The sequence below is a fragment of the Pseudorasbora parva genome, chromosome 22 (genome assembly GCF_024679245.1).
Source record: "Pseudorasbora parva isolate DD20220531a chromosome 22, ASM2467924v1, whole genome shotgun sequence".
NCBI lineage: Eukaryota > Metazoa > Chordata > Actinopteri > Cypriniformes > Gobionidae > Pseudorasbora > Pseudorasbora parva.
The window spans coordinates 10,926,701-10,936,503 of NC_090193.1; the positions used below are offsets into that span (position 1 = coordinate 10,926,701).

Below are 9,803 nucleotides of genomic sequence, written 5' to 3' on the forward strand. Positions count from 1 at the left end.
CCAGCTACGTTAGCCACGCCAGGAAGACAGAGATCCCTAACATGTGACGCCTCCGTCTTCAAGCTTTTCATAGCAGACCCCTCTTTGGAGCGCTTCCTTACGTTGGCTCCAGGCCTGTTAATGGCATGAGAAAAAGTTGATGTTGCGACAGGCCCCGCTCCAGGCAAACACCACCAAGATGCGTGTAAACACCAGGGCGCCTCATCGGTGGGCCAGTGGCGCAATGGATAACGCGTCTGACTACGGATCAGAAGATTCTAGGTTCGACTCCTGGCTGGCTCGATCTGCCTCTTTTGCTTCGCTATCAGCCTACAGCAGTTTTATTAGCTTGTTTTATTAGCCCATAGTTTTTGACTATTGGTATTGGAATGGTTAGTTTTTTTTTCTTGTAAACTGACAGTCCAACCATAGGCCGTTTTGTCAGCTAGATAGCGCCTACCATACAATACCGTGCGTGCTTTCAAATGCATCGCATAAGCACTGTCACGGGGACCTTGCTTTAATGACCAGTTTATAGTATCTTTTTATGCGAACACAAGAATGGGAGAGAGCTGCACCCCTGGGAGAGACAAATGACATCTCCCTCCATCGAGTCTGGTACAAGTGAATTCAGTAAACAATCCCTTCGGAACATTGCCATATTCCTAAAGGCGACGGTCACACACTGAATGCCAAAGGGCCTAACATAACCCTGCCCTTGTACTGGCCACACGCATGAAAAATGGCACACAAGCCTGACCGGCGTTTGCGGGCTTTCCCATATGGTCTAGCGGTCAGGATTCCTGGTTTTCACCCAGGCGGCCCGGGTTCGACTCCCGGTATGGGAAGTTTGGCTTGTCTTTGCTCCCCTTATCGAACAGCCAGAGCTTCTGTCTATTACTGAATCGCTTTTAGCCAGCAGTGGAGCTGCAGCAACCTGATAGGTTGAGGTTCTTCTCTTTCCCTGCATACCTTCGATAGCTCAGCTGGTAGAGCGGAGGACTGTAGGTGGAACGTTGGCAATCCTTAGGTCGCTGGTTCGACTCCGGCTCGAAGGAGGTCACTTTTCACACTCAAACATTTTCTTGGCCGCGCTGGAGGGCAAAAGGAACGTTCCCTGACCGGGAATCGAACCCGGGCCGCGGCGGTGAGAGCGCCGAATCCTAACCACTAGACCACCAGGGAAGGGCTGTTCAGCCTGTCTCCTCAAGCCTGCCTGTGGGCCTCTACCAGATTTTGCTGCAATTTCTCAAGCAAAACCGCTAAGGCTAGCCTTTTCCTCTTGGAGAGGAGAGAGTCTCTGACCCTGGATCACAGTTCTTCCACTGAGAAACTGTCACATGCTCTGTGAGAACATCCTAACAACACCGCAACTTGCAATTCAATCAAAGCAGCTTGCAAAAGACAACAAGGAGAGCCCAGCCATGCTCTCAGTGCCAAGAGGTGCCTGACTCACTCCGCTTTTTGTTTTCAGCCCTTCTTCTGCAGAGCATCTGGCGAAGGAGCTCGAGGTTGACAGAGCGCATAGCACAGAGTGTCGTCGTCTCTGAGGTATGCCTGGTTTTTTGAGCGGCCAGCCTTGCACTGTTTTAAAGTAATTTGCTACCCAGCTACGTTAGCCACGCCAGGAAGACAGAGATCCCTAACATGTGACGCCTCCGTCTTCAAGCTTTTCATAGCAGACCCCTCATCGGAGCGCTTCCTTACGTTGGCTCCAGGCCTGTTAATGGCATGAGAAAAAGTTGATGTTGCGACAGGCCCCGCTCCAGGCGAACACCACCAAGATGCGTGTAAACACCAGGCCGCCTGACCGGTGGGCCAGTGGCGCAATGGATAACGCGTCTGACTACGGATCAGAAGATTCTAGGTTCGGCTCCTGGCTGGCTCGATCTGCCTCTTTTGCTTCGCTATCAGCCTACAGCAGTTTTATTAGTTTGTTTTATTAGCCCATAGTTTTTGACTATTGGTATTGGAATGGTTAGTTTTTTTTTTCTTGTATACTGACAGTCCAACCATAGGCCGTTTTGTCAGCTAGATAGCACCTACCATACAATACCGTGCGTGCTTTCAAATGCATCGCATAAGCACTGTCACGGGGACCTTGCTTTAATGACCAGTTTATAGTATCTTTTTATGCGAACACAAGAATGGGAGAGAGCTGCACCCCTGGGAGAGACAAATGACATCTCCCTCCATCGAGTCTGGTACAAGTGAATTCAGTAAACAATCCCTTCGGAACATTGCCATATTCTTAAAGGCGACGGTCACACACTGAATGCCAAAGGGCCTAACATAACCCTGCCCTTGTACTGGCCACACGCATGAAAAATGGCACACAAGCCTGACCGACGTTTGCGGGCTTTCCCATATGGTCTAGCGGTCAGGATTCCTGGTTTTCACCCAGGCGGCCCGGGTTCGACTCCCGGTATGGGAAGTTTGGCTTGTCTTTGCTCCCCTTATCGAACAGCCAGAGCTTCTGTCTATTACTGAATCGCTTTTAGCCAGCAGTGGAGCTGCAGCAACCTGATAGGTTGAGGTTCTTCTCTTTCCCTGCATACCTTCGATAGCTCAGCTGGTAGAGCGGAGGACTGTAGGTGGAACGTTGGCAATCCTTAGGTCGCTGGTTCAACTCCGGCTCGAAGGAGGTCACTTTTCACACTCAAACATTTTCTTGGCCGCGCTGGAGGGCAAAAGGAACGTTCCCTGACCGGGAATCGAACCCGGGCCGCGGCGGTGAGAGCGCCGAATCCTAACCACTAGACCACCAGGGAAGGGCTGTTCAGCCTGTCTCCTCAAGCCTGCCTGTGGGCCTCTACCAGATTTTGCTGCAATTTCTCAAGCAAAACCGCTAAGGCTAGCCTTTTCCTCTTGGAGAGGAGAGAGTCTCTGACCCTGGATCACAGTTCTTCCACTGAGAAACTGTCACATGCTCTGTGAGAACATCCTAACAACATCGCAACTTGCAATTCAATCAAAGCAGCTTGCAAAAGACAACAAGGAGAGCCCAGCCGTGCTCTTAGTGCCAAGAGGTGCCTGACTCACTCCGCTTTTTGTTTTCAGCCCTTCTTCTGCAGAGCATCTGGCGAAGGAGCTCGAGGTTGACAGAGCGCATAGCACAGAGTGTCGTCGTCTCTGAGGTATGCCTGGCTTTTTGAGCGGCCAGCCTTGCACTGTTTTAAAGTAATTTGCTACCCAGCTACGTTAGCCACGCCAGGAAGACAGAGATCCCTAACATGTGACGCCTCCGTCTTCAAGCTTTTCATAGCAGACCCCTCTTTGGAGCGCTTCCTTACGTTGGCTCCAGGCCTGTTAATGGCATGAGAAAAAGTTGATGTTGCGACAGGCCCCGCTCCAGGCAAACACCACCAAGATGCGTGTAAACACCAGGGCGCCTCATCGGTGGGCCAGTGGCGCAATGGATAACGCGTCTGACTACGGATCAGAAGATTCTAGGTTCGACTCCTGGCTGGCTCGATCTGCCTCTTTTGCTTCGCTATCAGCCTACAGCAGTTTTATTAGCTTGTTTTATTAGCCCATAGTTTTTGACTATTGGTATTGGAATGGTTAGTTTTTTTTTCTTGTAAACTGACAGTCCAACCATAGGCCGTTTTGTCAGCTAGATAGCGCCTACCATACAATACCGTGCGTGCTTTCAAATGCATCGCATAAGCACTGTCACGGGAACCTTGCTTTAATGACCAGTTTATAGTATCTTTTTATGCGAACACAAGAATGGGAGAGAGCTGCACCCCTGGGAGAGACAAATGACATCTCCCTCCATCGAGTCTGGTACAAGTGAATTCAGTAAACAATCCCTTCGGAACATTGCCATATTCCTAAAGGCGACGGTCACACACTGAATGCCAAAGGGCCTAACATAACCCTGCCCTTGTACTGGCCACACGCATGAAAAATGGCACACAAGCCTGACCGGCGTTTGCGGGCTTTCCCATATGGTCTAGCGGTCAGGATTCCTGGTTTTCACCCAGGCGGCCCGGGTTCGACTCCCGGTATGGGAAGTTTGGCTTGTCTTTGCTCCCCTTATCGAACAGCCAGAGCTTCTGTCTATTACTGAATCGCTTTTAGCCAGCAGTGGAGCTGCAGCAACCTGATAGGTTGAGGTTCTTCTCTTTCCCTGCATACCTTCGATAGCTCAGCTGGTAGAGCGGAGGACTGTAGGTGGAACGTTGGCAATCCTTAGGTCGCTGGTTCGACTCCGGCTCGAAGGAGGTCACTTTTCACACTCAAACATTTTCTTGGCCGCGCTGGAGGGCAAAAGGAACGTTCCCTGACCGGGAATCGAACCCGGGCCGCGGCGGTGAGAGCGCCGAATCCTAACCACTAGACCACCAGGGAAGGGCTGTTCAGCCTGTCTCCTCAAGCCTGCCTGTGGGCCTCTACCAGATTTTGCTGCAATTTCTCAAGCAAAACCGCTAAGGCTAGCCTTTTCCTCTTGGAGAGGAGAGAGTCTCTGACCCTGGATCACAGTTCTTCCACTGAGAAACTGTCACATGCTCCGTGAGAACATCCTAACAACACCGCAACTTGCAATTCAATCAAAGCAGCTTGCAAAAGACAACAAGGAGAGCCCAGCCGTGCTCTCAGTGCCAAGAGGTGCCTGACTCACTCCGCTTTTTGTTTTCAGCCCTTCTTCTGCAGAGCATCTGGCGAAGGAGCTCGAGGTTGACAGAGCGCATAGCACAGAGTGTCGTCGTCTCTGAGGTATGCCTGGTTTTTTGAGCGGCCAGCCTTGCACTGTTTTAAAGTAATTTGCTACCCAGCTACGTTAGCCACGCCAGGAAGACAGAGATCCCTAACATGTGACGCCTCCGTCTTCAAGCTTTTCATAGCAGACCCCTCATCGGAGCGCTTCCTTACGTTGGCTCCAGGCCTGTTAATGGCATGAGAAAAAGTTGATGTTGCGACAGGCCCCGCTCCAGGCGAACACCACCAAGATGCGTGTAAACACCAGGCCGCCTGACCGGTGGGCCAGTGGCGCAATGGATAACGCGTCTGACTACGGATCAGAAGATTCTAGGTTCGGCTCCTGGCTGGCTCGATCTGCCTCTTTTGCTTCGCTATCAGCCTACAGCAGTTTTATTAGTTTGTTTTATTAGCCCATAGTTTTTGACTATTGGTATTGGAATGGTTCGTTTTTTTTTTCTTGTAAACTGACAGTCCAACCATAGGCCGTTTTGTCAGCTAGATAGCACCTACCATACAATACCGTGCGTGCTTTCAAATGCATCGCATAAGCACTGTCACGGGGACCTTGCTTTAATGACCAGTTTATAGTATCTTTTTATGCGAACACAAGAATGGGAGAGAGCTGCACCCCCTGGGAGAGACAAATGACATCTCCCTCCATCGAGTCTGGTACAAGTGAATTCAGTAAACAATCCCTTCGGAACATTGCCATATTCTTAAAGGCGACGGTCACACACTGAATGCCAAAGGGCCTAACATAACCCTGCCCTTGTACTGGCCACACGCATGAAAAATGGCACACAAGCCTGACCGGCGTTTGCGGGCTTTCCCATATGGTCTAGCGGTCAGGATTCCTGGTTTTCACCCAGGCGGCCCGGGTTCGACTCCCGGTATGGGAAGTTTGGCTTGTCTTTGCTCCCCTTATCGAACAGCCAGAGCTTCTGTCTATTACTGAATTGCATTTAGCCAGCAGTGGAGCTGCAGCAACCTGATAGGTTGAGGTTCTTCTCTTTCCCTGCATACCTTCGATAGCTCAGCTGGTAGAGCGGAGGACTGTAGGTGGAACGTTGGCAATCCTTAGTTCGCTGGTTCGACTCCGGCTCGAAGGAGGTCACTTTTCACACTCAAACATTTTCTTGGCCGCGCTGGAGGGCAAAAGGAACGTTCCCTGACCGGGAATCGAACCCGGGCCGCGGCGGTGAGAGCGCCGAATCCTAACCACTAGACCACCAGGGAAGGGCTGTTCAGCCTGTCTCCTCAAGCCTGCCTGTGGGCCTCTACCAGATTTTGCTGCAATTTCTCAAGCAAAACCGCTAAGGCTAGCCTTTTCCTCTTGGAGAGGAGAGAGTCTCTGACCCTGGATCACAGTTCTTCCACTGAGAAACTGTCACATGCTCTGTGAGAACATCCTAACAACATCGCAACTTGCAATTCAATCAAAGCAGCTTGCAAAAGATAACAAGAAGAGCCCAGCCGTGCTCTCAGTGCCAAGAGGTGCCTGACTCACTCCGCTTTTTGTTTTCAGCCCTTCTTCTGCAGAGCATCTGGCGAAGGAGCTCGAGGTTGACAGAGCGCATAGCACAGAGTGTCGTCGTCTCTGAGGTATGCCTGGCTTTTTGAGCGGCCAGCCTTGCACTGTTTTAAAGTAATTTGCTACCCAGCTACGTTAGCCACGCCAGGAAGACAGAGATCCCTAACATGTGACGCCTCCGTCTTCAAGCTTTTCATAGCAGACCCCTCTTTGGAGCGCTTCCTTACGTTGGCTCCAGGCCTGTTAATGGCATGAGAAAAAGTTGATGTTGCGACAGGCCCCGCTCCAGGCAAACACCACCAAGATGCGTGTAAACACCAGGGCGCATGACCGGTGGGCCAGTGGCGCAATGGATAACGCGTCTGACTACGGATCAGAAGATTCTAGGTTCGACTCCTGGCTGGCTCGATCTGCCTCTTTTGCTTCGCTATCAGCCTACAGCAGTTTTATTAGTTTGTTTTATTAGCCCATAGTTTTTGACTATTGGTATTGGAATGGTTAGTTTTTTTTTTTCTTGTAAACTGACAGTCCAACCATAGGCCGTTTTGTCAGCTAGATAGCACCTACCATACAATACCGTGCGTGCTTTCAAATGCATCGCATAAGCACTGTCACGGGGACCTTGCTTTAATGACCAGTTTATAGTATCTTTTTATGCGAACACAAGAATGGGAGAGAGCTGCACCCCCTGGGAGAGACAAATGACATCTCCCTCCATCGAGTCTGGTACAAGTGAATTCAGTAAACAATCCCTTCGGAACATTGCCATATTCTTAAAGGCGACGGTCACACACTGAATGCCAAAGGGCCTAACATAACCCTGCCCTTGTAAAGGCCACACGCATGAAAAATGGCACACAAGCCTGACCGGCGTTTGCGGGCTTTCCCATATGGTCTAGCCGTCAGGATTCCTGGTTTTCACCCAGGCGGCCCGGGTTCGACTCCCGGTATGGGAAGTTTGGCTTGTCTTTGCTCCCCTTATCGAACAGCCAGAGCTTCTGTCTATTACTGAATCGCTTTTAGCCAGCAGTGGAGCTGCAGCAACCTGATAGGTTGAGATTCTTCTCTTTCCCTGCATACCTTCGATAGCTCAGCTGGTAGAGCGGAGGACTGTAGGTGGACCATTGGCAATCCTTAGGTCGCTGGTTCGACTCCGGCTCGAAGGAGGTCACTTTTCACACTCAAACATTTTCTTGGCCGCGCTGGAGGGCAAAAGGAACGTTTCCTGACCGGGAATCGAACCCGGGCCGCGGCGGTGAGAGCGCCGAATCCTAACCACTAGACCACCAGGGAAGGGCTGTTCAGCCTGTCTCCTCAAGCCTGCCTGTGGGCCTCTACCAGATTTTGCTGCAATTTCTCAAGCAAAACCGCTAAGGCTAGCCTTTTCCTCTTGGAGAGGAGAGAGTCTCTGACCCTGGATCACAGTTCTTCCACTGAGAAACTGTCACATGCTCTGTGAGAACATCCTAACAACATCGCAACTTGCAATTCAATCAAAGCAGCTTGCAAAAGACAACAAGGAGAGCCCAGCCGTGCTCTCAGTGCCAAGAGGTGCCTGACTCACTCCGCTTTTTGTTTTCAGCCCTTCTTCTGCAGAGCATCTGGCGAAGGAGCTCGAGGTTGACAGAGCGCATAGCACAGAGTGTCGTCGTCTCTGAGGTATGCCTGGCTTTTTGAGCGGCCAGCCTTGCACTGTTTTAAAGTAATTTGCTACCCAGCTACGTTAGCCACGCCAGGAAGACAGAGATCCCTAACATGTGACGCCTCCGTCTTCAAGCTTTTCATAGCAGACCCCTCTTTGGAGCGCTTCCTTACGTTGGCTCCAGGCCTGTTAATGGCATGAGAAAAAGTTGATGTTGCGACAGGCCCCGCTCCAGGCAAACACCACCAAGATGCGTGTAAACACCAGGGCGCCTCACCGGTGGGCCAGTGGCGCAATGGATAACGCGTCTGACTACGGATCAGAAGATTCTAGGTTTGACTCCTGGCTGGCTCGATCTGCCTCTTTTGCTTCGCTATCAGCCTACAGCAGTTTTATTAGCTTGTTTTATTAGCCCATAGTTTTTGACTATTGGTATTGGAATGGTTAGTTTTTTTTTCTTGTAAACTGACAGTCCAACCATAGGCCGTTTTGTCAGCTAGATAGCGCCTACCATACAATACCGTGCGTGCTTTCAAATGCATCGCATAAGCACTGTCACGGGGACCTTGCTTTAATGACCAGTTTATAGTATCTTTTTATGCGAACACAAGAATGGGAGAGAGCTGCACCCCCTGGGAGAGACAAATGACATCTCCCTCCATCGAGTCTGGTACAAGTGAATTCAGTAAACAATCCCTTCGGAACATTGCCATATTCTTAAAGGCGACGGTCACACACTGAATGCCAAAGGGCCTAACATAACCCTGCCCTTGTAAAGGCCACACGCATGAAAAATGGCACACAAGCCTGACCTGCGTTTGCGGGCTTTCCCATATGGTCTAGCCGTCAGGATTCCTGGTTTTCACCCAGGCGGCCCGGGTTCGACTCCCGGTATGGGAAGTTTGGCTTGTCTTTGCTCCCCTTATCGAACAGCCAGAGCTTCTGTCTATTACTGAATCGCTTTTAGCCAGCAGTGGAGCTGCAGCAACCTGATAGGTTGAGGTTCTTCTCTTTCCCTGCATACCTTCGATAGCTCAGCTGGTAGAGCGGAGGACTGTAGGTGGACCATTGGCAATCCTTAGGTCGCTGGTTCGACTCCGGCTCGAAGGAGGTCACTTTTCACACTCAAACATTTTCTTGGCCGCGCTGGAGGGCAAAAGGAACGTTCCCTGACCGGGAATCGAACCCGGGCCGCGGCGGTGAGAGCGCCGAATCCTAACCACTAGACCACCAGGGAAGGGCTGTTCAGCCTGTCTCCTCAAGCCTGCCTGTGGGCCTCTACTAGATTTTGCTGCAATTTCTCAAGCAAAACCGCTAAGGCTAGCCTTTTCCTCTTGGAGAGGAGAGAGTCTCTGACCCTGGATCACAGTTCTTCCACTGAGAAACTGTCACATGCTCTGTGAGAACATCCTAACAACATCGCAACTTGCAATTCAATCAAAGCAGCTTGCAAAAGACAACAAGGAGAGCCCAGCCGTGCTCTCAGTGCCAAGAGGTGCCTGACTCACTCCACTTTTTGTTTTCAGCCCTTCTTCTGCAAAGCATCTGGCGAAGGAGCTCGAGGTTGACAGAGCGCATAGCACAGAGTGCCGTCGTCTCTGAGGTATGCCTGGCTTTTTGAGTGGCCAGCCTTGCACTGTTTTAAAGTAATTTGCTACCCAGCTACGTTAGCCACGCCAGGAAGACAGAGATCCCTAACATGTGACGCCTCCGTCTTCAAGCTTTTCATAGCAGACCCCTCATCGGAGCGCTTCCTTACGTTGGCTCCAGGCCTGTTAATGGCATGAGAAAAAGTTGGTGTTGCGACAGGCGCCGCTCCAGGCAAACACCACCAAGATGCGTGTAAACACCAGGGTGCCTGACCGGTGGGCCAGTGGTGCAATGGATAAAGCGTCTGACTACGGATCAGAAGATTCTAGGTTCGACTTCTGGCTTGCTCGATCT

The 9,803-nt window shown here is 51.0% G+C and overlaps 20 non-coding genes across 20 annotated transcripts; 14 read left to right on the forward strand and 6 right to left on the reverse strand.

The window, feature by feature from the left end:
* Nucleotides 1–209: 209 nt before the first annotated feature.
* trnar-acg (transfer RNA arginine (anticodon ACG)) lies at nucleotides 210–282 on the forward strand. Its single transcript has one exon. It is a non-coding gene; the product is annotated as a tRNA-Arg (tRNA).
* Nucleotides 283–755: 473 nt separating this feature from the next.
* trnae-uuc (transfer RNA glutamic acid (anticodon UUC)) lies at nucleotides 756–827 on the forward strand. Its single transcript has one exon. It is a non-coding gene; the product is annotated as a tRNA-Glu (tRNA).
* Nucleotides 828–950: 123 nt separating this feature from the next.
* On the forward strand, nucleotides 951–1,037 carry trnay-gua (transfer RNA tyrosine (anticodon GUA)). The gene is given in 2 exon segments: nucleotides 951–987; nucleotides 1,002–1,037. It is a non-coding gene; the product is annotated as a tRNA-Tyr (tRNA).
* A 55-nt stretch (nucleotides 1,038–1,092) lies between these two features.
* trnae-cuc (transfer RNA glutamic acid (anticodon CUC)) lies at nucleotides 1,093–1,164 on the reverse strand. Its single transcript has one exon. It is a non-coding gene; the product is annotated as a tRNA-Glu (tRNA).
* A 630-nt stretch (nucleotides 1,165–1,794) lies between these two features.
* On the forward strand, nucleotides 1,795–1,867 carry trnar-acg (transfer RNA arginine (anticodon ACG)). Its single transcript has one exon. It is a non-coding gene; the product is annotated as a tRNA-Arg (tRNA).
* A 474-nt stretch (nucleotides 1,868–2,341) lies between these two features.
* trnae-uuc (transfer RNA glutamic acid (anticodon UUC)) lies at nucleotides 2,342–2,413 on the forward strand. Its single transcript has one exon. It is a non-coding gene; the product is annotated as a tRNA-Glu (tRNA).
* Nucleotides 2,414–2,678: 265 nt separating this feature from the next.
* On the reverse strand, nucleotides 2,679–2,750 carry trnae-cuc (transfer RNA glutamic acid (anticodon CUC)). The gene has a single exon. It is a non-coding gene; the product is annotated as a tRNA-Glu (tRNA).
* Nucleotides 2,751–3,380: 630 nt separating this feature from the next.
* On the forward strand, nucleotides 3,381–3,453 carry trnar-acg (transfer RNA arginine (anticodon ACG)). Its single transcript has one exon. It is a non-coding gene; the product is annotated as a tRNA-Arg (tRNA).
* A 473-nt stretch (nucleotides 3,454–3,926) lies between these two features.
* trnae-uuc (transfer RNA glutamic acid (anticodon UUC)) lies at nucleotides 3,927–3,998 on the forward strand. The gene has a single exon. It is a non-coding gene; the product is annotated as a tRNA-Glu (tRNA).
* A 123-nt stretch (nucleotides 3,999–4,121) lies between these two features.
* On the forward strand, nucleotides 4,122–4,208 carry trnay-gua (transfer RNA tyrosine (anticodon GUA)). Its single transcript is given in 2 exon segments — nucleotides 4,122–4,158; nucleotides 4,173–4,208. It is a non-coding gene; the product is annotated as a tRNA-Tyr (tRNA).
* A 55-nt stretch (nucleotides 4,209–4,263) lies between these two features.
* On the reverse strand, nucleotides 4,264–4,335 carry trnae-cuc (transfer RNA glutamic acid (anticodon CUC)). The gene has a single exon. It is a non-coding gene; the product is annotated as a tRNA-Glu (tRNA).
* A 630-nt stretch (nucleotides 4,336–4,965) lies between these two features.
* trnar-acg (transfer RNA arginine (anticodon ACG)) lies at nucleotides 4,966–5,038 on the forward strand. The gene has a single exon. It is a non-coding gene; the product is annotated as a tRNA-Arg (tRNA).
* Nucleotides 5,039–5,513: 475 nt separating this feature from the next.
* On the forward strand, nucleotides 5,514–5,585 carry trnae-uuc (transfer RNA glutamic acid (anticodon UUC)). Its single transcript has one exon. It is a non-coding gene; the product is annotated as a tRNA-Glu (tRNA).
* A 265-nt stretch (nucleotides 5,586–5,850) lies between these two features.
* On the reverse strand, nucleotides 5,851–5,922 carry trnae-cuc (transfer RNA glutamic acid (anticodon CUC)). The gene has a single exon. It is a non-coding gene; the product is annotated as a tRNA-Glu (tRNA).
* A 630-nt stretch (nucleotides 5,923–6,552) lies between these two features.
* On the forward strand, nucleotides 6,553–6,625 carry trnar-acg (transfer RNA arginine (anticodon ACG)). The gene has a single exon. It is a non-coding gene; the product is annotated as a tRNA-Arg (tRNA).
* Nucleotides 6,626–7,296: 671 nt separating this feature from the next.
* On the forward strand, nucleotides 7,297–7,383 carry trnay-gua (transfer RNA tyrosine (anticodon GUA)). The gene is given in 2 exon segments: nucleotides 7,297–7,333; nucleotides 7,348–7,383. It is a non-coding gene; the product is annotated as a tRNA-Tyr (tRNA).
* A 55-nt stretch (nucleotides 7,384–7,438) lies between these two features.
* Nucleotides 7,439–7,510, reverse strand: trnae-cuc (transfer RNA glutamic acid (anticodon CUC)). Its single transcript has one exon. It is a non-coding gene; the product is annotated as a tRNA-Glu (tRNA).
* Nucleotides 7,511–8,140: 630 nt separating this feature from the next.
* Nucleotides 8,141–8,213, forward strand: trnar-acg (transfer RNA arginine (anticodon ACG)). The gene has a single exon. It is a non-coding gene; the product is annotated as a tRNA-Arg (tRNA).
* A 669-nt stretch (nucleotides 8,214–8,882) lies between these two features.
* Nucleotides 8,883–8,969, forward strand: trnay-gua (transfer RNA tyrosine (anticodon GUA)). The gene is given in 2 exon segments: nucleotides 8,883–8,919; nucleotides 8,934–8,969. It is a non-coding gene; the product is annotated as a tRNA-Tyr (tRNA).
* Nucleotides 8,970–9,024: 55 nt separating this feature from the next.
* trnae-cuc (transfer RNA glutamic acid (anticodon CUC)) lies at nucleotides 9,025–9,096 on the reverse strand. Its single transcript has one exon. It is a non-coding gene; the product is annotated as a tRNA-Glu (tRNA).
* Between the last annotated feature and the right edge of the window lie 707 nt (nucleotides 9,097–9,803).